General features: G+C 42.3%; 1 long non-coding RNA gene across 1 annotated transcript in view; it reads left to right on the forward strand.

Moving 5' to 3' along the window:
- Nucleotides 1-541: 541 nt before the first annotated feature.
- Nucleotides 542-21699, forward strand: part of LOC133632028 (uncharacterized) — a 25436-nt gene continuing 4278 nt past the window's right edge. Inside the window, exon 1 of the long non-coding RNA XR_009821645.1 lies at nt 542-680. This is a non-coding gene — a long non-coding RNA (uncharacterized LOC133632028). The remainder of the gene's footprint in view (nt 681-21699) is intronic.

Consider the following 21699-nt stretch of genomic DNA (forward strand, 5'->3'; position numbering starts at 1 on the left):
TGGTTATTTTCTTAGTTATCTGTGTTGGCGGTTGTTTGGTTAATCACTTGGAGATTCGGTATTTGATGGGTTAAGGGTGTGGTTAGTTAATGTGTTACACAGGAACCTCAATTTACAAACTTCTTATAGTTAAAAAAAATTGTATTTGCGAACCACAGACTGAATGAAAACACACTTGGTGTACAAACCTTCTCTTAGAATTGACGGACGTGGATAATTACATATATTCATATTTAAGTGTTATTTCTCTAGTTTCGTGGTCGTATTGCAAACCAGCTCCATTTTGTTCTCTTTTGAGTTTTCAAAGTGCACGATATTGTCTGGCCTTCATAACTCTGGAATGCAGGAGACAGAGAAGAAGGAATCCTCCCTGCTCCCTTCTCGGGCCGGCTTGAGATAACAGATACAATGGACATCTGTATTCATTTCTGTAAGGTGGGGGCGAGAGACAGAGGGAAGTACACAGGAGTTCCGGTGTTTTGGGAGACCGAGCTAGACCGGGCGAGGGAACGCTTGTGTACTGGGTTGGTCTCACGTTTGTCCCACGTTTGTCCTCTAAGCTTTGAGAATAAACTACAAAATACCAACTACTGCCTGGTGATTGAATATAAACATCAGCTTATGTGCCATAAAAGAATCTGGGAGAGACTAGCAATTTGAATTCCCCGGAGGAAGAGCTGGTCAGCGCAACAGTATACAAACATTTCATCCACCTATTGTGTGCCTCGCAGCACAGCCATTTTGTGCCAGGCAGCACATCCATTGTGGGCCGGCTGATCGATCTCCAGTGCTCATTCAGTCAGTAGAGTGGCGCTGTCGTTAGCTACTGTGCTAATTGCTACTTTGTGTGCTTATTAAGTGTTTTTGTACCATTTTACTGTCATGATCCCACATGACAGTTTGGACATTGTTATTAGCTTTCTATATTTTGTATTATTTCTTGACCAGTGCCTTTATATTTTTTATCTACTTCCTGTCTGCCTTTGTTTCCCAGATACCTTACTTCTGGCTTGAGCACCTGGCCCAAGTGTGCAATTAGGACACTCACCTGCTGAGAGGACAGGGCTGGATTTTTTTGCTTTGTGCCTCCATGATGCGTAACTTTCCTGATTCTTTCTGTGCAATTCTCTGCTGCTCTATTATTTAGTCATTAAATACATTTTTACTTGCACTTTGCCTGCTGTTTCTGCATCATGGGGTTCAAGACCAACACAGAATGTAACATTCACAGCATTGTTCAAGTTCTGGTAGCTCAATGTGAGTCCAAAGAAATCAGCAGAGATGCTATATGTGGTTTGAAACACCACAGCCTTCTCGACACTGCCTGCTCCCCCTCTCCAGCTCCCTTCCACCGCACGCCAAGAATATTACCAATCAAGGTAAAGTGGATGTTATTGTTTATTCCTAATAATTGTTGCAAGCTGGCTGTTTAAGTAAAGTAGTTTTGTGTTTTAAACTGTGAGCGCACCACAGGGCTGGTGACTCTGCATGTGCTTGTGTGTGTGTGTGTGTGTGTGTGTGTGTGTCGTCAAGGTGGCTGAAAATGAGGACAGTTCAGCTAGTTGTTTTTGGTTGTATTACCGTAAATAGAAAATTGATCCACTTGCTTGATATTGTGCTTAAAGTGTACAAAACTTTCCTAAACCTTTACTAATATTTTGGCTTTATCGAGGCTGGAACCAAATAGTCATGCTTACATTGTTTCTATTGACCAAATGTGCTTCAATATTCAAAACTTTTCAATACCTAAACCCAATTAACTTCGTAAATTGAGGTTCCACCGTATTTACTTGGGTTGTCATTCGGCCGGTTAGTTTAGTAATTGTGTGAGCGGTTGTTTGGTTAATTACTTAATGGTTTGGTTGGTTAGTTGATTGGCTAATTATGTGGTTTGTTGTTTGGTTGATTTATTGGTTGGCTGTTAAATATAGTTTAGTTTATTTTTATTTTTTTGTTTTCCAATTTGGTTGATTATTCCGTTGGTTAGTCTGTTAAGCTATGTCAGGGGCATACTTGCCAACCTTGAGACCTCCGAATTCGGGAGATGGGGGGAGGGGGCGGGTTTGGTGGTAAAGGGGGTGTATATTACAGCGTCCCGGAAGAGTTAGTGCTGCGAGGGCTTCTGGGTATTTGTTCTGTTGTGTTTATGTTGTGTTACGGTGCGGATGTTCTCCCGAAATGTGTTTGTCATTCTTGTTTGGTGTGGGTTCACAGTGTGGCGCATATTTGTAACAGTGTTAAAGTTGTTTATACGGTTACCCTCAGTGTGACCTGTATGGCTGATGACCAAGTATGCCTTGCATTCACTTGTGTGTGTGTTAGCCGCATATATTACGTGACTGGGCCAACACGCTGTTTGCATAGAGGAAAAGCGTACATGACGATAGGTTGTAGAGGACGCTAAAGGCAGTGCCTTTAAGGCAGTGGTCCCCAATATTGTTGTCCGGGTGGAAATCGGGAGAAATTCGGGAGAATGGTTGCCCCCCCGGGAGATGTTCGGGAGGGGCACTGAAATTCGGGAGTCTCCCGGGAAAATCGGGAGGGTTGGCAAGTATGGTCAGGGGTCGGCAACCCAAAATGTTGAAAGAGCCATATTGGACCAAAAATTTAAATAAAAATCTGTCTGGAGACGCAAAAAATTACAAGCCTTCTACAAGTGATATAATGAAGTCAACACATGATATAAGTGTCTATATTAGCTATATTAGCCTACTATCAAAATGACTATGTGTCGCAGGCTGACACAAATCTTCGTTGACAGAAATGTTGAAATGTAAAATGTATTCTACCCATTTTTACAACATTGGAGAACATGAGTAAAACTGAGGTTTCTCAGAGGGTGAGATAACTCCTCTAAATTACTGGCTTCGAATGGCCAAAGGTATAGATGTGTGTGTGTTGTATATCAGAGAAGGGAAGGAGGCGACAACCAGGGCAGGACTGCGGTTTTCAAGGTTTATTTTAAACCTTTGATGAATACGTGGCGTGTGTATGCTACTCAAAGTGAATGAGTGTTGACTATGTGTAATATTAATAATGTAAATATTACCATGAGTTGTTGTCAGCAAATGTTGGTTGTATCTTTCGTCGTTATCCAAAGGGGCAAGGCGAAGAGGCAGTTCATGGACAGGCAAGAGGTCGTGGGCAAGAGCAGGGCAGCGTGGTCTGGTTCCGAGCAGGGAGGTCGTGGATCGGGGAGAGCAGTCAGGAATCCGGATGGGTATCGAGTGACAAGGCACGATCACGGAGGACAGGGGAGTCACTGTGGAAATACAAAAGGGCATGAACCAGGAGGAAAACACAGAGATAGAGCAACCACAAGGACGAGGAAATCACTGGGAAAAGGGAATGCCAGACGTGATGCTTACTGGAAGGTTAGCAACGTTCTGGCAAAGGTTCCTCGGGTCCGCTGGTCTTTATGCCGCTCCCCCTCGTCAAGTCCAGGTGCGTTGATCATTGATTGCTTGCAGGCTTGTTGCTGTGTGGGCGTGTTGTGCTCAGCACGAGCAGAGGCGTGTCTGAGCATGCTGCCAGCAGAGGGGTTAGCAGAGGTGCCTGCAGCTCCAGCTGCAGAGGAAACGTGGGTTCGACTCCGCGTCATGACAGTACCCCCCCCCCCCCCCCCCTTATGCGAGGCCCCCGACGAGCGCCGGGGAGCATCAGGATTGGCACGGTAGAAATCCTCTAGAAGTGAGGGATCGGCAAGGTAGGAGGCTGGCACCCAAGATCTGTCTTCAGGTCCATATCCCTCCCAGTCGACCAGATAAACGAGCCCCCTACCTTGTCGACGGACCCTGAGGATTTCCTTAACTGTCCAAACCTGATCTCCGTTAGACAAGAACCTAGAGGGTGGGGGGCAGGGACAGGAGGGGACAGAGCGCTCTCCGCTACCGGTTTAATCTGAGACACATGGACAACTGGATGTCGCTTGACCGAGGGTGGGAGAGCCAATTTAACAGATACAGGATTTATGATCGACATGATGGAGAATGGACCAACATAACGTGGAGCCAATTTCCTTGATGGTACCTGGAGACTGAGGTCCTTAGTGAGAAGCATCACTTGTTGTCCAGGTTTATAGGATGGGGCTGGAATGCGATGACGGTTTGCGTTGCGACACATCCTCTCGGATGCCCTTTCCAAAGCTGCACGAGCGGCTCTCCACACCCTCTGACACCGTCTAATATGAGCCCTTGTTGAGGGCACAGCGATTTCCAGTTCCTGCTGGGGAAACAAGGGGGGTTGATAACCCAATGAGCACTCAAATGGAGACATACCGGAAGCGGAGCTCTTCAAGGAATTATAGGAAAACTCCACCCAAGGCAGAAACTTGCTCCAGGATGTGGGTTGATGACTGGCGACACAGCGGAGCATGGTCTCCAAGCTTTGATTCGCCCTCTCAGCCTGCCCGTTGCTTTGGGGATGGTATCCCGATGTGAGGCTGACCGAGGCCCCCGATTCCCTTGCAGAAGGCTCTCCAGATTTGTGACGTAAACTGAGGGCCACGGTCAGAGACGATATCCACCGGGATACCATGTTGCTTGACGACGTGTAGAGTGAGGAGATCAGAAGTCTCTGGGGCAGAAGGTAACTTGCGCAGCGGAATGAAGTGGGCTGCCTTGGAAAAACGGTCAACAATAGTTAAGATGGTGGTTTTACCTCTAGAGGCTGGAAATCCTGTGACGAAATCCAGGGCAATGTGTGACCAAGGACGTGCAGGAATGGAGAGAGGGTGAAGGAGACCAGCGGGAGGCCTGTGTGACGTCTTGCTACGGGCACAAGTAGAACAAGCAGCGATGAACTCATGAGTGTCCTTGGCCATGGATGGCCACCAAAAACGTCTTCGCAGCAGTGATAGAGTTCGTTGGAAACCTGGATGGCAAGAGAACAGGCTGGAGTGCCCCCAATCCAAGACTCTGGGTCGTAGCTCCCGATGGACAAATAGTTTGTTGGGTGGTCCACCTCCTGGTCCTGGATTGGAGCGCAGCGCAGATTTTACCAGGTCCTCCACCTTCCAGGTTACCATTCCCACAATGCGAGTGGGAGGAAGGATGGGTTCCGCTACTGATGGACAAGTGGGCTCTCTTACGAATAAACGGGATAGAGCGTCAGCCTTAGTGTTCTTGGATCCTGGCCTGAAAGAGAGCACGTAATTGAAGCGGGAAAAATACTGCTGCCACCTTGCCTGGCGATTGTTGATTCTTTTGGCAGCTCGGATGTGCAGAAGGTTGCTGTGGTCAGTCAGGATCTGGAACTGGTGCTAGCCCCTTCCAGCCAGTGTCTCCATTCCACCAGGGCCTCGTGGACCACCAATAATTCTCTATTCCCAGCATCGTAGTTTTGTTTGGCCTGAGTCAGGTGTCTAGAAAAAAAGGCAACAGGATTAATTAATTTGTTATTCTTGGATCTTTGAGAGAGAATAGCCCCAATCCCTGAGTCCGAGGCGTCCACCTCCACCAAGAAGGCAGTGTCCAAGTTAGGGTGGACCAGAATGGGGGCCGAAACAAAACGCTCCTTTAATTCCTCGAAGGCCTTCCTAGCCAAAAGAGTCCATACAAAAGGCACGTTAGTTGACGTGAGAGTATGGAGCGGTGCCGCAACCCTACTGAAGTCCTGGATGAATCGTCGGTAGAAGCCGGCGAAGCCGAGGAACCTCCGAAGTTCCGTCCTCGTGGTTGGTTGCGGCCACTTCACCACGGCCTCCACCTTCTTCGGGTCGGGTCTTATGTGACCCCTTTCGACCACAAATCCCAGGAACTCCACTGAAGAGGAGTGGAAGCAGCATTTTTCTGCCTTAACCAATAGGCAATTCTCCAAAAGACGTTGCAGGACACGTCGAACATGTTGCTGGTGATCAGAGAGGTTACGGGAGAAAATCAAAATATCGTCAAGGTACACAACCACGAATTGATCCAGCATGTCCCGGAGGATGTCGTTAACAAGTGTTTGAAAAACTGCAGGTGCGTTAGTAAGTCCAAAAGGCATTACCCGGTACTCGTAATGCCCCATATGGGTGTTGAAGGCCGTTTTCCACTCGTCTCCCTCTCTGATTCGTACCAGGTGATAGGCGTTATGAAGATCCAGTTTGGTGAATATGGTTGCGGGTGCCAAGGACTCAAAGGAAGAGTTGAGTAGCGGAAGGGGGTACTTGTTTTTGATGGTAATGTTGTTAAGATGACGGTAATCAATGCAGGGTCGAAGGGACCCGTCCTTCTTGGCCACGAAAAAGAATCCCGCCGCCAGTGGAGACTTGGACGGGGTAATGATGCCCGAGGCAAGGCCCTCTGTAATGTACTTCCTCATTGCTTCCTTCTCTGGAAGAGACAAATTGTAAAGGCGGCTAGACGGCAGGGTAGCGTTAGGAAGTAGTTCAATGGCACAGTCGTAGGGTCTATGAGGGGGTAGTCCCAGAGCATGTACCTTGCTGAAGACCTCGGCTAGGTCATGGTAGCAAGCAGGAACCATGGATAGATCGGCCTGGGGAGTCGGGGTAGTGGAGTGGTGGACCGGAGGAGACGCTGACCCCAGACAATTGGCCATGCAGGGTGTGCTCCAGGCTAGGATTCTGCCGGAAGTCCAGGAAATATGGGGATTGTGATGACGAAGCCAAGATCTTCCAAGCACAAGTGGGGCTACTGGAGCTTCCAGCACCCATAGGCTGATGGTCTCCTTGTGGTTACCAGAAATGGTCATGGAAAGGGGCTCTGTGCGGTACTTGATGGGGCCCAATGGCCGTCCATCCAGGGCCTGTGCTGACAGCGTTTTGTCCAGGGAGATCAGGGGAATGCCCATCTGCCGGGCGAATTTGTAGTCCAAAAGACTTTCGTCAGCTCCAGAGTCCACAAATGCCTGTACTTGAATGCTCCTCTTGTCCCAGGCCAGAATAGCGGGTAGCATTATGTCGGGGTTTTCTTCATTACGGGGGAATAAAGTATGGCTCACCAGGACTGCCATAGATGTACTAGGGGAGCGGTCTGGTTCCACTTCTGCCTTGAAGGTAGGCAGAGTTTGGCTCCTAGAGGCAGCTCTCTGGTCTCGCTCTGCTGCTCGCTCACAAAGTCGTAGGTCAAATTGGAGGGCCAGTTCGATGAGATCTCTGCAGGATGTGGGTCTGTCCCTCAGTAGACCGTCCTTGATTTCCTCAGAAAGACCGCGACGGAATGCGCTTTGGAGCGCCCGGTCACCCCAACCGCTGTCTGCCGCCAAAGTCCGGAACTCTAAGGTGTAGGCTGCCACGGAGCGGGATCCCTGCGAGATGGAGTGCAGACGTCCGGCCGCGTCCCCCCCCATCCTTGGGGTGATCAAAAACAGCCCGAAATTCAGCACGGAAGGCAGAATAGTCGGAGTTAAGCCCAACGGTCCTGTCGACTGCAGCTGTAGCCCACTTGAGAGCCGGACCGGAAAGTAAGGAAAAAATAAATGCTATTCTGGCGCCGTCGGAGGAATAACGGGAGGGCTGGTGACGGAAAATGAGGTCACATTGAACCAAAAACCCTCTACAAAGTTCAAAGTCCCCTTCAAAGGGTTTAGGGCTGGCAATTCTGGGCTCACGTGCCAAAATGCTGTTTTCGGGTCCAAGGACTGGAGTAGCACGAGGAGGTACCACCGGTCCAGGACTGGCCCCGGGGCACATGTTGTCCAGCCTGGAATATAGTCTGGTGAAGGCTCTCTCTAGATGATCCTCAAGGGCAGTAAACCGAACCTGATGTTTGCTAACAACGGAGCTAAGGATAGCTAGGTCGGAAGATATGGCTATCTGGGCCTGGGGCTTGCCGTTGTCGCATGGTTCCGACATGTTGTTGGCCAGAACGTACTTATGTATATCAGAGAAGGGAAGGAGGCGACAACCAGGGCAGGACTGCGGTTTTCAAGGTTTATTTTAAACCTTTGATGAATACGTGGCGTGTGTATGCTACTCAAAGTGAATGAGTGTTGACTATGTGTAATATTAATAATGTAAATATTACCATGAGTTGTTGTCAGCAAATGTTGGTTGTATCTTTCGTCGTTATCCAAAGGGGCAAGGCGAAGAAGCAGTTCATGGACAGGCAAGAGGTCGTGGGCAAGAGCAGGGCAGCGTGGTCTGGTTCCGAGCAGGGAGGTCGTGGATCGGGGAGAGCAGTCAGGAATCCGGATGGGTATCGAGTGACAAGGCACGATCACGGAGGACAGGGGAGTCACTGTGGAAATACAAAAGGGCATGAACCAGGAGGAAAACACAGAGAGATAGAGCAACCACAAGGACGAGGAAATCACTGGGAAAAGGGAATGCCAGACGTGATGCTTACTGGAAGGTTAGCGACGTTCTGGCAAACGTTCCTCGGGTCCGCTGGTCTTTATGCCGCTCCCCCTCGTCAAGTCCAGGTGCGTTGATCATTGATTGCTTGCAGGCTTGTTGCTGTGTGGGCGTGTTGTGCTCAGCACGAGCAGAGGCGTGTCTGAGCATGCTGCCAGCAGAGGGGTTAGCAGAGGTGCCTGCAGCTCCAGCTGCAGAGGAAATGTGGGTTCGACTCCGCGTCATGACAGTGTGTCCAAGTTAAAGAAATTTGCAGGCTGTCTTCTTCGAATGAATTTATAACAATCTTAGCAAGCTGGGTTACGTTGGCTGTGGTCTATAACGGCACACAAACAACTATCAGAAATGCAGCCAATATTACATACAGATAATGTGTCATGAGACATACAAATATAAATTAAATACACGAAGGACATAGGAAATTAAATGATCTCAAATATACTTAGAATTGAGGCATATTGATGCAATATGTACATAAAACTAGCCTAAATAGCATGTTAGCATCGATTAGCTTGCAGTCATGCACTGACCAAATATGCCTGATAAGCACTCCAACAAGTCAATAACATTAACAAAGCTCACCTTTGTGCATTCACGCGCCACATAAAAAAGATTGGTGGACAAAATGAGACAAAGAATGAGTGGCATAAAATGTGTCTTTCTCTGGCATCGTTGAAGAAAGTTATACATGTAAACAAAGTACGGTGAGTTCAAGGGCCGCCAAAATTAGTAGGACAAAATGGCGCTCGCCAAATACTCTCATCAGAGAATCATGTTTAATATAAACGGTGGGAATTGTAACAATTAGAGGGAGGTTTGTGTCATGCTGTCCTCCTACAGAAACCATATTAAAACAAAAATATATATTTTCCCCCCCATCTTTTTCTATTTTCATACTTTTTTGAAAAAGCTCCAGGGAGTCACAAAAGTGACGCTAAAGTCTAGAGCCGCAGGTTGCAGACCCCCGGGCTATGTGTTTAATTGGTTGGTTAGATGTTGGTTATTTCATTATTTAGGTATTTGGTTGTGTCCTAATCCTCCATGACATTTTGAACCTATGTTATTATTTTCCCGTGCTTGGTGTTATTTACCTTTTTTTTTCTAGTTTTCCCTTCCTATGCGCTTTTACTACCTGCCGCTTTACCTCTGGCTCGAGCGCTTCCTCCCTCTCCTGTGTCCCTGGTTGACATTGAGGTTGCTTCTTATGTCTGCCTTGTTATTCTGGACAGGGCTCGAGCATCATTTTTTTGTTGCTACTTCTACAGGTGTCAATTTCCCAAGCTGCACTCATTTTCTCTTGTACTTCCTAAATTACCGTAGGTGGCGACTTGTCCAAGGTGTACCCCGCCTTCCGTCCAAATGCAGCTGGAATAGGCTCCAGCCACCTCCCGCAAGCCCCGAGAGGGACAAGCGGAAGAAAATGTACACTGCAATAACTGATATCTAAGTAAGATTAAATATCTCAAATAAGGGTGATATTTGCTTATTTTCTGTCTGATAAGATAATTCTTCTCACTAAGCAGATTTTATGTTAGAGTGTTTTACTTGCTTTAAGTGTTTTGGTCCTAAATTATCTCAGTAAGATACTACAGCTTGTTGCTGAGATTTTGTGACCTATATTGAGTAAAACATGCTTGAAACTAGAATATCAACTGTTGTAAAGCTGTGTCATCAACACTCACAAGTATAAAACTACTTTTTTAAAGTAATAATTTCTTATTTCAAGCATGAAAAAAAAAATCATGACTTTGACATAATTGTGTCTCATATTAAAACAGATGACAGTCAAATGGACTTTGCTGTTTTATTTTCAATGAAACAATAGAAAATACGTACACGTATAGTAGTACAGTTGTTATTAGTGAGAATATACTTATTTTAAGGTATTTTTGGGTTCATTGAGGTTAGCTAATTTTACTTGTTTTGGAAAGTCTTGACAAGCCAAATTTATTGTTCTATTGGCAGATAATTTTGCTTAGTTCAAATGAAATACCCCTAATTTTTGTTTTGTTTTTTCTTGTTTTTGAACACTGACTTTTTGCAGTGTATGAATGGATGTTCTTGCACGCCGTCTCCTGTCTCTGCATCCTGGGGTCAAGTCAAGTGTTTGAGGTAGTTTTTTGTGTAGAGTTTTTTGTTTGTTTAATCATTCATTTGGTTAGTAATTTGGCTGTTTAGTTAGTTGTTTAGATGGCTATACTACATGTTGTTTGGTTGTATAGTTATGTATTCGATAATAAGTTTCTCAGTTATACCATTAGTTGTTTGTGTTGGCAGTTGTTTGGTTAATTATACAATAGTTATTTGTTGAATTACAAACCCCGTTTCCATATGAGTTGGGAAATTGTGTTAGATGTAAATATAAACGGAATACAATGATTTGCAAATCATTTTCAACCCATATTCAGTTGAATATGCTACAAAGACAACATATTTGATGTTCAAACTGATAAACGTTTTTTTTTTGTGCAAATAATCATTATTAACTTTAGAATTTGATGCCAGCAACACGTGACAAAGAAGTTGGGAAAGGTGGCAATAAATACTGATAAAGTTGAGGAATGCTCATCAAACACTTATTTGTAACATCCCACAGGTGTGCAGGCTAATTGGGAACAGGTGGGTTCCATGATTGGGTATAAAGACAGCTTCCCAAAAAATGCTCAGTCTTTCACAAGAAAGGATGGGGCGAGGTACACCCCTTTGTCCACAACTGCGTGAGCAAATAGTCAAACAGTTTAAGAACAACGTTTCTCAAAGTGCAATTGCAAGAAATTTAGGGATTTCAACATCTACGGTCCATAATATCATCAAAAGGTTCAGAGAATCTGGAGAAATCACTGCACGTAAGCAGCATGGCCGGAAACCAAAATTGAATGACTGTGACCTTCGATCCCTCAGACGGCACTGTATCAAAAACCGACATCAATCTCTAAAGGATATCACCACATGGGCTCAGGAACACTTCAAAAAAACCCTGTCACTAAACACATTTCGTCGCTACATCTGTAAGTGCAAGTTAAAGCTCTACTATGCAAAGTGAAAGCCATTTATCAACAACATCCAGAAACGCCGCTGGCTTCTCTGGGCCCGAGATCATCTAAGATGGACTCATGCAAAGTGGAAAAGTGTTCTGTGGTCTGACGAGTCCACATTTCCAATTGTTTTTGGAAATATTCGACATCGTGTCATCTGGACGAAAGGGGAAGCGAACCATCTCCACTGTTATCGACGCAAAGTTCAAAAGCCAGCATCTGTGATGGTATGGGGGTGCATTAGTGCCCAAGGCATGGGTAACTTACACATCTGTGAAGGCACCATTAATGCTGAAAGGTACATACAGGTTTTGGAACAACGTATGCTGCCATCTAAGCGCCGTCTTTTTCATGGACGCCCCTGCTTATTTCAGTAAGACAATGCCAAGCCACATTCAGCACGTGTTACAACAGCGTGGCTTCATAAAAAAGGAGTGCGGGTACTTTCCAGGCCTGCATGCAGTCCAGACCTGTCTCCCATCGAAAATGTGTGGCGCATTATGAAGCGTAAAATACGACAGCGGAGACCCCGGACTGTTGAACGACTGAAGCTCTACATAATACAAGAATGGGAAAGAATTCCACTTTCAAAGCTTCAACAATTAGTTTCCTCAGTTCCCAATCGTTTATTGAGTGTTGTTAAAAGAAAAGGTGATGTAACACAGTGCTGAACATGCCCTTTCCCAACTACTTTGGCACGTGTTGCAGCCATGAAATTCTAAGTTAATTATTATTTGCAAAACAAAATGAAGTTTATGAGTTTGAACATCAAATATCTTGTCTTTGTAGTGCATTCAATTGAATATGGGTTGAAAAGGATTTGCAAATCATTGTATTCCGTTTATATTTACATCTAACACCATTTCCCAACTCATATGGAAACAGGGTTTGTATTAGGTTGGTCAGTTATTTGGTCATATATTTGGTTAGAGCTTCTCATCTTACATGTGTTAGTTGGTTGGCTGCGTGGTTGACTGAATTATTGATACAACTTAGTTTGAACCTCCTTTGCAGGGGATTCTAATTCGTTATGGCTCGCGGGTATATACAATATGCAGAACCTTATAGTGTGTAATATGAGAGAATAAAAGAGCAGGGATGCCTTTATAGTCAAAGCAAAGATGTGAGCTTTTTAAGAGACAAAACACACAAACACACACACACATACACACACACACACACACACACACACACACACACACACACACACACACACACACACACACACACACAGATAGATAGAGTAGCAGCACAGATTGTTTAGAGGTAATATCCACCTGCACTTGATTGTATACTTGAACCCTCATTTAAAAAGAACGGTTATGGGAGTCGATCCATGTCTAATGCTTGTATAAATATCATCTCTGCTTTGATAAGGAAGTGTCGAGCGGCAGGAAGCTCCAACCTCCATTGGTCCCTCAGGGACTTTCATGTATTTCAAGTACGTCAGCTGGGTTCAGGAAATAACATCTTCCTGCCTGCACGCGCGCTCAAGTATCTATAATTTAAACGTGTATTCAAAGGGAAAAGTGCAGGATAAATATAAACATCCATTGAATTTTTCTACTTGACTTTCCTGTAAAGCCAAAGCATTCCCAAATATAGAAGTTGTAAAAGAAAAGACATGCATGATGTCGTCCGTCAAAGGTTGACAACGAGGAGGAGCCGTTTGAAAATAAAACTAAACTGACCTTTGACCTTAGCTGCCTCAAGTGTATCTTAAAAAGGATATTTTACAAAATATATTCTTAGCTATGATACAACAATTTGAAAATACACCATATTGCCAAAAGTATTTGGCCACCGGCCTTGACTCACATATGAACTTGAAGTGCCATCCCATTCCTAACCCATAGGGTTCAATATGATGTCGGTCCACCTTTTTCAACTCTTCTGGGAAGGCTGTCCACAAGGTTGCGGAGTGTGTTTATAGGAATTTTCCACCATTCTTCCAAAAGTGCATTGGTGAGGTCACACACTGATGTTGGTCGAGAAGGCCTGGCTCTCAATCTCTGTTCTAATTCATCCCAAAGGTGTTCTATCGGGTTCAGGTCAGGACTCTGTGCAGGCCAGTCAAGTTCATCCACACCAGACTCTGTCATCCATGTCTTCATGGACCTTACTTTGTGCACTGGTGCACAGTCATGTTGGAAGAGGAAGTAGACCGCTCCAAACTGTTCCCACAAGTTTGGGAGCATGAAATTGTCCAAAATGTTTTGGTATCCTGGAGCTTTCAAAGTTCCTTTCACTAGAACTAAGGGGCCAAACCTAACTCCTGAAAAACAACCCCACACCATAATTCCTCCTCCACCAAATTTCACACTCGGCACAATGCAGTCCGAAATGTACTGTTCTCCTGGCAACCTCCAAACCCAGACTCGTCCATCAGATTGCCAGATGGAAAAGCGTGATTCATCACTCCAGAGAAAGCGTCTCCACTGCTCAAGAGTGTCCAGTGGCGACGTGCTTTACACCACTGCATCCCACGCTTTGCATTGGACTTGGTGATGTATGGCTTAGATGCAGCTGGTCGGCCATTAAAACCCATTCCATGAAGCTCTCTGCGTACTGTACGTGGGCTAATTGGAAGGTCACATGAAGTTTGAAGCTCTGTAGCAACTGAAAGTCTTTGCACTATGCGCTTCAGCATTCGCTGACCCCTCTCTGTCAGTTTACGTGGCCTACCACTTGGTGGCTGAGTTGCTGTTGTTCCCCAACTCTTCTATTTTCTTATAATAAAGCCCAAAGTTGACTTGAATTATTAGGAGCGTGGAAATTTCCCGACTGGATTTGTTGCACAGGTGGCATCCTATGACAGTTCCACGCTGGAAATCACTGAGAGCGGCCCATTCTTTCACAAATGTTTGTAGAAACAGTATCCAGGCCTAAGTGATTGTTTTTATACACCTATAAAGTGATTAAGACACCTGATTCTGATCATTTGGATGGGTGGCCAAATACTTTTGGCAATATAGTGTACATGCAAAATTTGGACCTTCTGATTGACTTTGACATTCTGACTTGATGTGCAAGAGTGCAGGGTTCTTCCTCAACGTGGAACTAAACATGAACCAATCCAACTTCAGCTGCCATTAGTATCTTGCATACAAAGTTAGCTTTGATGTACAACTTGTATCAACACAGATTTAAAACAAAAATTCACCAAGTGGACCTTTTGAACTCAGCTCCCTCTAATCAATAGGTTTTCTGGTTTGGTATGTAAATATGACGTCTTTTTACATTAGCTCGACATGTAGATTTTTACGCCGCTAGCATATTTCTTGGTTAGCATGTGTCAGACATCATTTAAATCAATAAACGTTGAATCAAGTGGTAAAGCACTGAAGTGAACTTCCAATGTAGTGCTGATGTTATTTTGTATAAAATATAAAAAAATTATATTTTCCTAATTTAAAAAGACAGCAAATTCTTTCATTATGGGAAATGTGCTCACATACACCTACACACATATATGCTGTAAATAGCTACATTCCAATATAGACTGCATCCTCTATTTTTGTCACTTCAATCAAGCATCACTTTGTATCTTCATCTGCTTTTGTCCTGGTTTTATCTACGCCGTGAGTAGCTTTTGCATTTTCGCTCATCCGCAGTTTTTTGACATGATTTTCATGCTCTTGGCTTGTGTGTGTGTGTGTTTCTATCATATTGTCTGTTTTCCTCGCCAGATGAGAGAGGGAGGACGGGAGAGTTGCCAGGATGCTGACGTTCTGCTTCTGTATAGGAGACAGAAGGAGAAACACTATGCATTTTTGATATAAAGATCAGTGCATATGGAGTGTTAGAGGCACTATGCAAAAAAAATTATGCTAAAACGAATATAGTCGTAATGGTATGAGAACAACAGTTATAATACTGATTGAATTAATGAATGCATGAATGAGTTAGAACTGTTTTCACCAAATAGGCCTACTACCTACGAAGACACTTGACTCTCCAAGTATCGCCATAATGACTAACATTAAACTACAGTGGCATAGTAGGCCTAAGTGTTTATTAAAAACAAAGCAGAGGTTTTATTTAACAAGTATATTTAATATTTATGGACACTGTAACATTAGACACAATGCACAAACATCAACAATGATACTCCATATACTGTAGTTCATATTTAGACTTGTTCCGCGTAGCACTAGATGGAGCCTGCGTATCAAAGTTTGAGAATCCCTGAGTTAACCTCTTAAGGCCTTCGTGGCCACATGCGTGGACAGCACCTTTTAGCTCGTATTTCCAAAATTGTGTACACTACTGAATTGGGGTCTTATGCCGACATATGGACACTTATACTGCTATCTGGTGGTATCAGAAGAGTATAACATACAATGGAATTTGGAGAAAAAAAAGTGTAAAAATAAAAATTAGCATGTCACTACACATGAAGTACACGTTTGTGTACGTATGGACTAAGTACATCATATGAAAAGATGATTTTTAGTTTTTATTCTAATTAGGGTCCAATAAGACCAAATAGCAAAGATAAATAAAAAACATTATGTAAACAAACAGCTTGGGCCTTGGTTGGTTAAGTTATGTTATGATAAAAACGTCTTAGCTTTAAAGGGGAATTGCACTTTTATTTTTATTTATTTTTTGCCGTTCACAATCCTTATGAGAGACAAGAAGACAAAAATGTGTTTGCCAATAGGATCAATCCATTCTGCCTATAAATCACTTTAAAAATGCATCCAAAAACCGCCAACAATATGAAAAAAACATTGCAAAAAAAGGCACAATATTAGGATGAAAAAAATACATTAAAATATGTGTAAAATTACCATAAATGTAGTCAATGTAAAGACAGCAAAGTACTTGTTACAAAAGAAAGTAAAAAGAAGAAAAAAGTCATAGTAAGGTGTGGCTAAATAACACAAAAAGTAGTCAATCTACAATTAAAAAAAGTCTTAATGTTTAAGAAATGTATATTTTTTACTTAGACTCAAAGACACTGAGTTTCTTTCCTATTGCTACCTTTACTTATACCCTTATTGACTATTGTTTGCAAAGATGAATTGTTTCCAGTTGTCTGACAGACTTGTTTGACCACGTAAGCACTAGTGATGTTTGATTCAATTTCACCTATCGAACAGCCTGATAGTCACCAACATTAGCCTTGTTCTAATGTTATACGTGGTTGTTAAATGTGCATATTGTGGTACGGTACAAGTGGCGATGTCTCTTTGTCACTAAATACAGTTGTAGTGCAAGTACCAATAAAAAATAGCTACGAAGCATTGATGGGCAAGCTACTTGAAAAATGTAGTAAGCTATTAATTGTAGCTAAGCTTCAGGGGAAGCTATCTCCGGAGAATTGTAGATGTGTATTCCCGGTCTTGTCATCCTCGTCCGGACAGAAGAATAACACGGCAGTGCGGCTGGATCAAAAGGGATGTCAGAGACGCTTTACTGAACCAAAAGTTGCTTTATTACAAGCGAGTGTCATTATACAGGACTGCAGTTCCTGGAAGAGGTCAAGTCAAAAATGAGGCACTCCTAACTTGGAGAAGCCAAACCATCATTTTCATATTCCTCCTTCCTGTCTCTGGGTGTGTGCTAAGTCAGGACAGTACACCCTGACCATAAGTGGAGATGTTCGTGTGTAAGTGTCTGGAAAGACAACAGATGCAGGTCGTATCTTAAATGGTGGCATTAAGCTAAACATTGGAGCAAGAGCTCCACAATTTGGCGCCCAATGTGGTTTTCTTGCTCTTCCGGGTTCTCTGGACCACCAATGACGGACATGACAGCCGTGTTCATCTTTGTGAACAATGATTTATTTTTCAATAAGTTGTCCTTCTTTTGCTTTTCAGCCATGTTAAAGTCTCTCTCGCTCTCGCTCCGTTCTCCACCATTAACCACCTCCTCTCCTTCCCGACTGCTGCCTTTAACAGCGCGACAGGTGATCAGACAAACACTCGCAGCTGCGTCATCTCCGCACCTGTCACTAATCTCGAAGCCGATCCTGACACACCCCGCTTCTCTGCAGGTCCGCAATTCAAGTACGTTTTAAAGCAGCGTCAATTTGCAATGCCATAAAAAAAGGCACTTTAACAATTTAATATATCTTCGCTTGAATTAAATACTAACATTGGACTAAATTGTGAATTAATTTTAACTTATCTAGAGTACTACTTTTTTCCAGAGAACAGCAATACAGACATTGGCACACAATTAGACCATTTTTTACTGCAAGCCATTTATATTCCATAATTTAATAATATGCTTTGAGGCTTTAATAAGCCCAGCCAATATTGATCTGGGACTACAAAAAAAGTAGTTTTCCTTTAAGAGTCGTTGAAAAGTTTAACATCTTCAATGAAAGAGTTTCAACGGGATACACTACCGTTCAAAAGTTTGGGGTCACATTGAAATGTCCTTATTTTTTAAGGAAAAGCACTGTACTTTTCAATGAAGATAACTTTAAACTAGTCTTAACTTTAAAGAAATACACTCTATACATTGCTAATGTGGTAAATGACTATTCTAGCTGCAAATGTCTGGTTTTTGGTGCAATATCTACATAGGTGTATAGAGGCTCATTTCCAGCAACTATGACTCCAGTGTTCTAATGGTAAAATGTGTTTTCTCATTGGCTCAGAAGGCTAATTGATGATTAGAAAACCCTTGTGCAATCATGTTCACACATCTGAAAACAGTTTAGCTCGTTACAGAAGCTACAAAACTGACCTTCCTTTGAGAAAAATTGAGTTTCTGGAGCATCACATTTGTGGGGTCAATTAAACGCTCAAAATGGCCAGAAAAATAGAACTTTCATCTGAAACACGACAGTCTATTCTTGTTCTTAGAAATGAAGGCTATTCCACAAAATTGTTTGGGTGACCCCAAACTTTTGAACGGTAGTGTATTTTTTTTTTTTTTACTTGGTATTACCCTCGGGCCGGATTTTGGATGCTGGCGTGCCTTATCTGCCTAGGAGACCCAGTAACAAGCGGTAGAGAATGTATTGTAGGATGGGTGAAAAAGGACAGATTAAAAAAAATTATAATCAAAAAATAAATAAATACAATTTTTATTTACTTTTTAGCCAGGACTACTCGCGGGCCGGATTTTGGACGCTGGCGTGCCGTATCTGCCTAGGAGACTCAGTAATAAGCGGTGGAAAATGGATCGATGGATGGGTGAAAAGGAACAGATTAAAAAAATAATAATTTAAAAAAAAATATATATATATATATTTTTTTTTTTTTTTACTTGATACTACCCGCGGCCCGGATTTTGGACGCTGGCGGGCCGTATTTGGGACCCCTGCTCTACACTCTACCTTCCAATTTGTCACGTTTCATGTGTCAGGTGAACTACGACGAATGGGGCCATATGAATCCCCTTTCTTACGTGCAATAGTCATGTCTGGTTTATGCTATGGGCAATGTAGGCGACCGCCCAGGTCACAATCTATCAGAGACTGCAGGAATGGTTTGCCAAGGGCGTAAATCTAGCCAGGACCGCCTCTGCTGGAATATACCGTAAAGCATGATTCAATAATATACCAAAATTATCAATTTTTTAGCATTTCAATTCTACTACCTGTTTGCAAGCTGAATTCAAATTTTTAGTTGTGCCAGAACCAATTGGAATTGATCTCTGCCATGACGACTGCATGCCCACTGAGACACAAATATCACCGGGTTGTCAATCAACAGATTCTCAGAGGAGTAAACGACACGCTAGATCTTATTGAAGGACTTTAATTCTCACCATGTGAGACTGACAGGACGTCGCAATGTGGGCCTTGCCGTCACGCCGCATGTTATATAACGCGCACACATCCATCATTGTCACCATCATAAGCTTTAGTGAGGGAAAACCTAGCACCTGTTATATTAATGACAGTACAAACACGACAGAATATCACCACAAAAAAAAAAAAAGAACAATAGATTAAAAGTAAATCAATATGGGACTAGGAGTCTGCACATTGATCAAATTGACAGATGCTACAGGTGGTGTGAGGCAGAAAACACTGTGTCGCTGTCATGCTCACATACGGCCTGTAGGACTGTGGGGTGTCAGCTTTTTTTAATTGATATTTACGACGGAACCGAGCACAGTTTTGTTTGTCAACAGGGTAAACTCATTTGGACGGACCCTGAAGGCATCATTATGAACTCCAGTAAGGTATGAATGTGTGTGTGCGTGTGTGTGTAATGTGTCTTTATTCATTAGTTGCAGTCTCACTACTGCTCTCCAGTGGACTGCATGGTTGGCTTTTGATGGAGATCAATAACCAAGCAGTCCTGCAGGATCTTTGTGTGTGTGTGTGTGTGTGTGTACTTGTATTTCTACCCTTCTTGAGACATCAACAAGGACAAGTACCTTCCATATGAGGACCGGTGAACAAGTTAGGACATAAATCATGGTCCCAATACGGAAAACCATTGCATCTAATAGAGAATGTCTCATTTGCACCCCTGGTGGTGAAATCTATGAAAAGTATGGAGGTCCCAAAAAGGAGGGATTTTTTTCAAATTGACTGTTTTAAAAGTTATCCCCCTGTAGTCAACATATGAAATAACAAGTGTGTGTAAAAATTTGAAGTGCTCCACCTCTGGCCAACATATGTATTAACAAGTGTGTGTATGAAATTGAAATGCGCCCCCTTTGGCCAAAATGTATTTAAAAAATAAAGTAAAGACCGTATTTTTCGGAGTATAAGTCGCACCTGCCAAAAAGGCATAATAAAGAAGGAAAAAAACATATATAAGTTGCACTGGAGCCCGGCCAAACTATGAAAAAAACTGCGACTGAAAAATGCGACCGAAAAATGCGATATGTATAAAGAGACATACTGTAATAACTTGAAGTAAATAATGAAGATGAAAATTACAAAAAATATATATATAAAAAAATTATCTAAAAGCCGTCTTTTTCTCACAATGTGTCGACTTCTTTCTTATAAAATTGGGAACAATTTCTCATATTCTTCCTGTTTCTGTAATATTGCAATATTTTCCCGTAAAATTATTACTTTTGTAAGTAAAATTATTATTTTTTAATGCAAAATGGTGACATTTGTCATATAAAATTCTGACTTTTATCACAATATTGCCAAATTTGTTGTTGTTCTTGTAAAAAAAAGAGTAAAATTATGACTATTGTCATAATTTTGCCAAGTGAAATTCCAATTATTATTAATATATTGCCAACATTTTTAAGTTTTCTTGTAAAATTGTGACTCCTTTCATAAAATTGCCAAAATGTTAAGCTTTCCTTGTAAAACTGACTGTTATTGAGTGAAATTCCAACTTTTCTCGTAAAATTGCACAAGTGTTCAGTTTTACTTGTAAAATTTTGACTTGCGTCGAGTACGACTTTTCTTATATTATGTTTTTTTTGTGAAATTGTGACCTTTTTCTTTTCACAACAAGCTTTTTTTATATTTGCATAGTATGTATATATTATTAATGTTGTAAATACAAATCATTATATACCTAGAAAGGTAGGCATTTTTCGGAGGCCTCAAGAAGGTATAAATACAAGAAGGTGTGTGTGTGTGTGTGTGTGTGTGTGTGTGTGTGTGTGTGTGTGTGTGTGTGTGTGTGTGTGTGTGTGTGTGTGTGTGTCTGTCTGTTCTTGTACTTCTACCCTTCTTGAGACATCAACAAGGAAAAGTACCTTCCATATGAGGACCGGTGAACAAGTTAGGACATAAATCATGGTCCCAATAAGGAAAACCATTGCATCTAATAGAGAATGTCTCATTTGCACCCCTGGTGGTGAAACCTATCAAAGTTAGGGTGGTCCAAAAAAGGAGGGATTTTTCCAAATTGACTGTGTATCGGTTTTAAAAGTGCTCCCCCTCTGGTTAACATATGAAATAACAAGTGTGTGTAAAACATTTTAAGTGCTCCCCCTCTGGCCAATATATGCAATAACAAGTGTGTGTAAGAAATTGAAATACGCCCCCTTTGGCCAAAATGTATTTTAAAAAATACAATACATATGTACAGTATATAGAGGCATACTGTAATTATTTGAAGAAAATAATAAAGATTAAAAACCAATTACAAACAAAAAATAAATAACAAAATTAATGGACTAAAGCAGTCTTTTTCTCACAATGTGTCGACTTCTTTCTTATAAAATTGGGAACAATTTCTCCTATTCTTCCTGTTTCTGTAATATTGCAATATTTTCCTCGTAAAATGATTACTTTTTTATGTAAAACTATTACTTTTTAATGCAAAATGGTGACATTTGTCATATAAAATTCAGACTTTTATCACAATATTGCCACATTTTTTGTTCTTGTAAAAAAAGAGTAAAATTATAATTATATATATGTCATAATTTTGCCAAGTAAAATTCCAATTATTATGAACATATTGCCAA

The sequence above is a fragment of the Entelurus aequoreus genome, linkage group LG17 (genome assembly GCF_033978785.1).
Source record: "Entelurus aequoreus isolate RoL-2023_Sb linkage group LG17, RoL_Eaeq_v1.1, whole genome shotgun sequence".
In the NCBI taxonomy this organism is placed as follows: Eukaryota; Metazoa; Chordata; class Actinopteri; order Syngnathiformes; family Syngnathidae; genus Entelurus; species Entelurus aequoreus.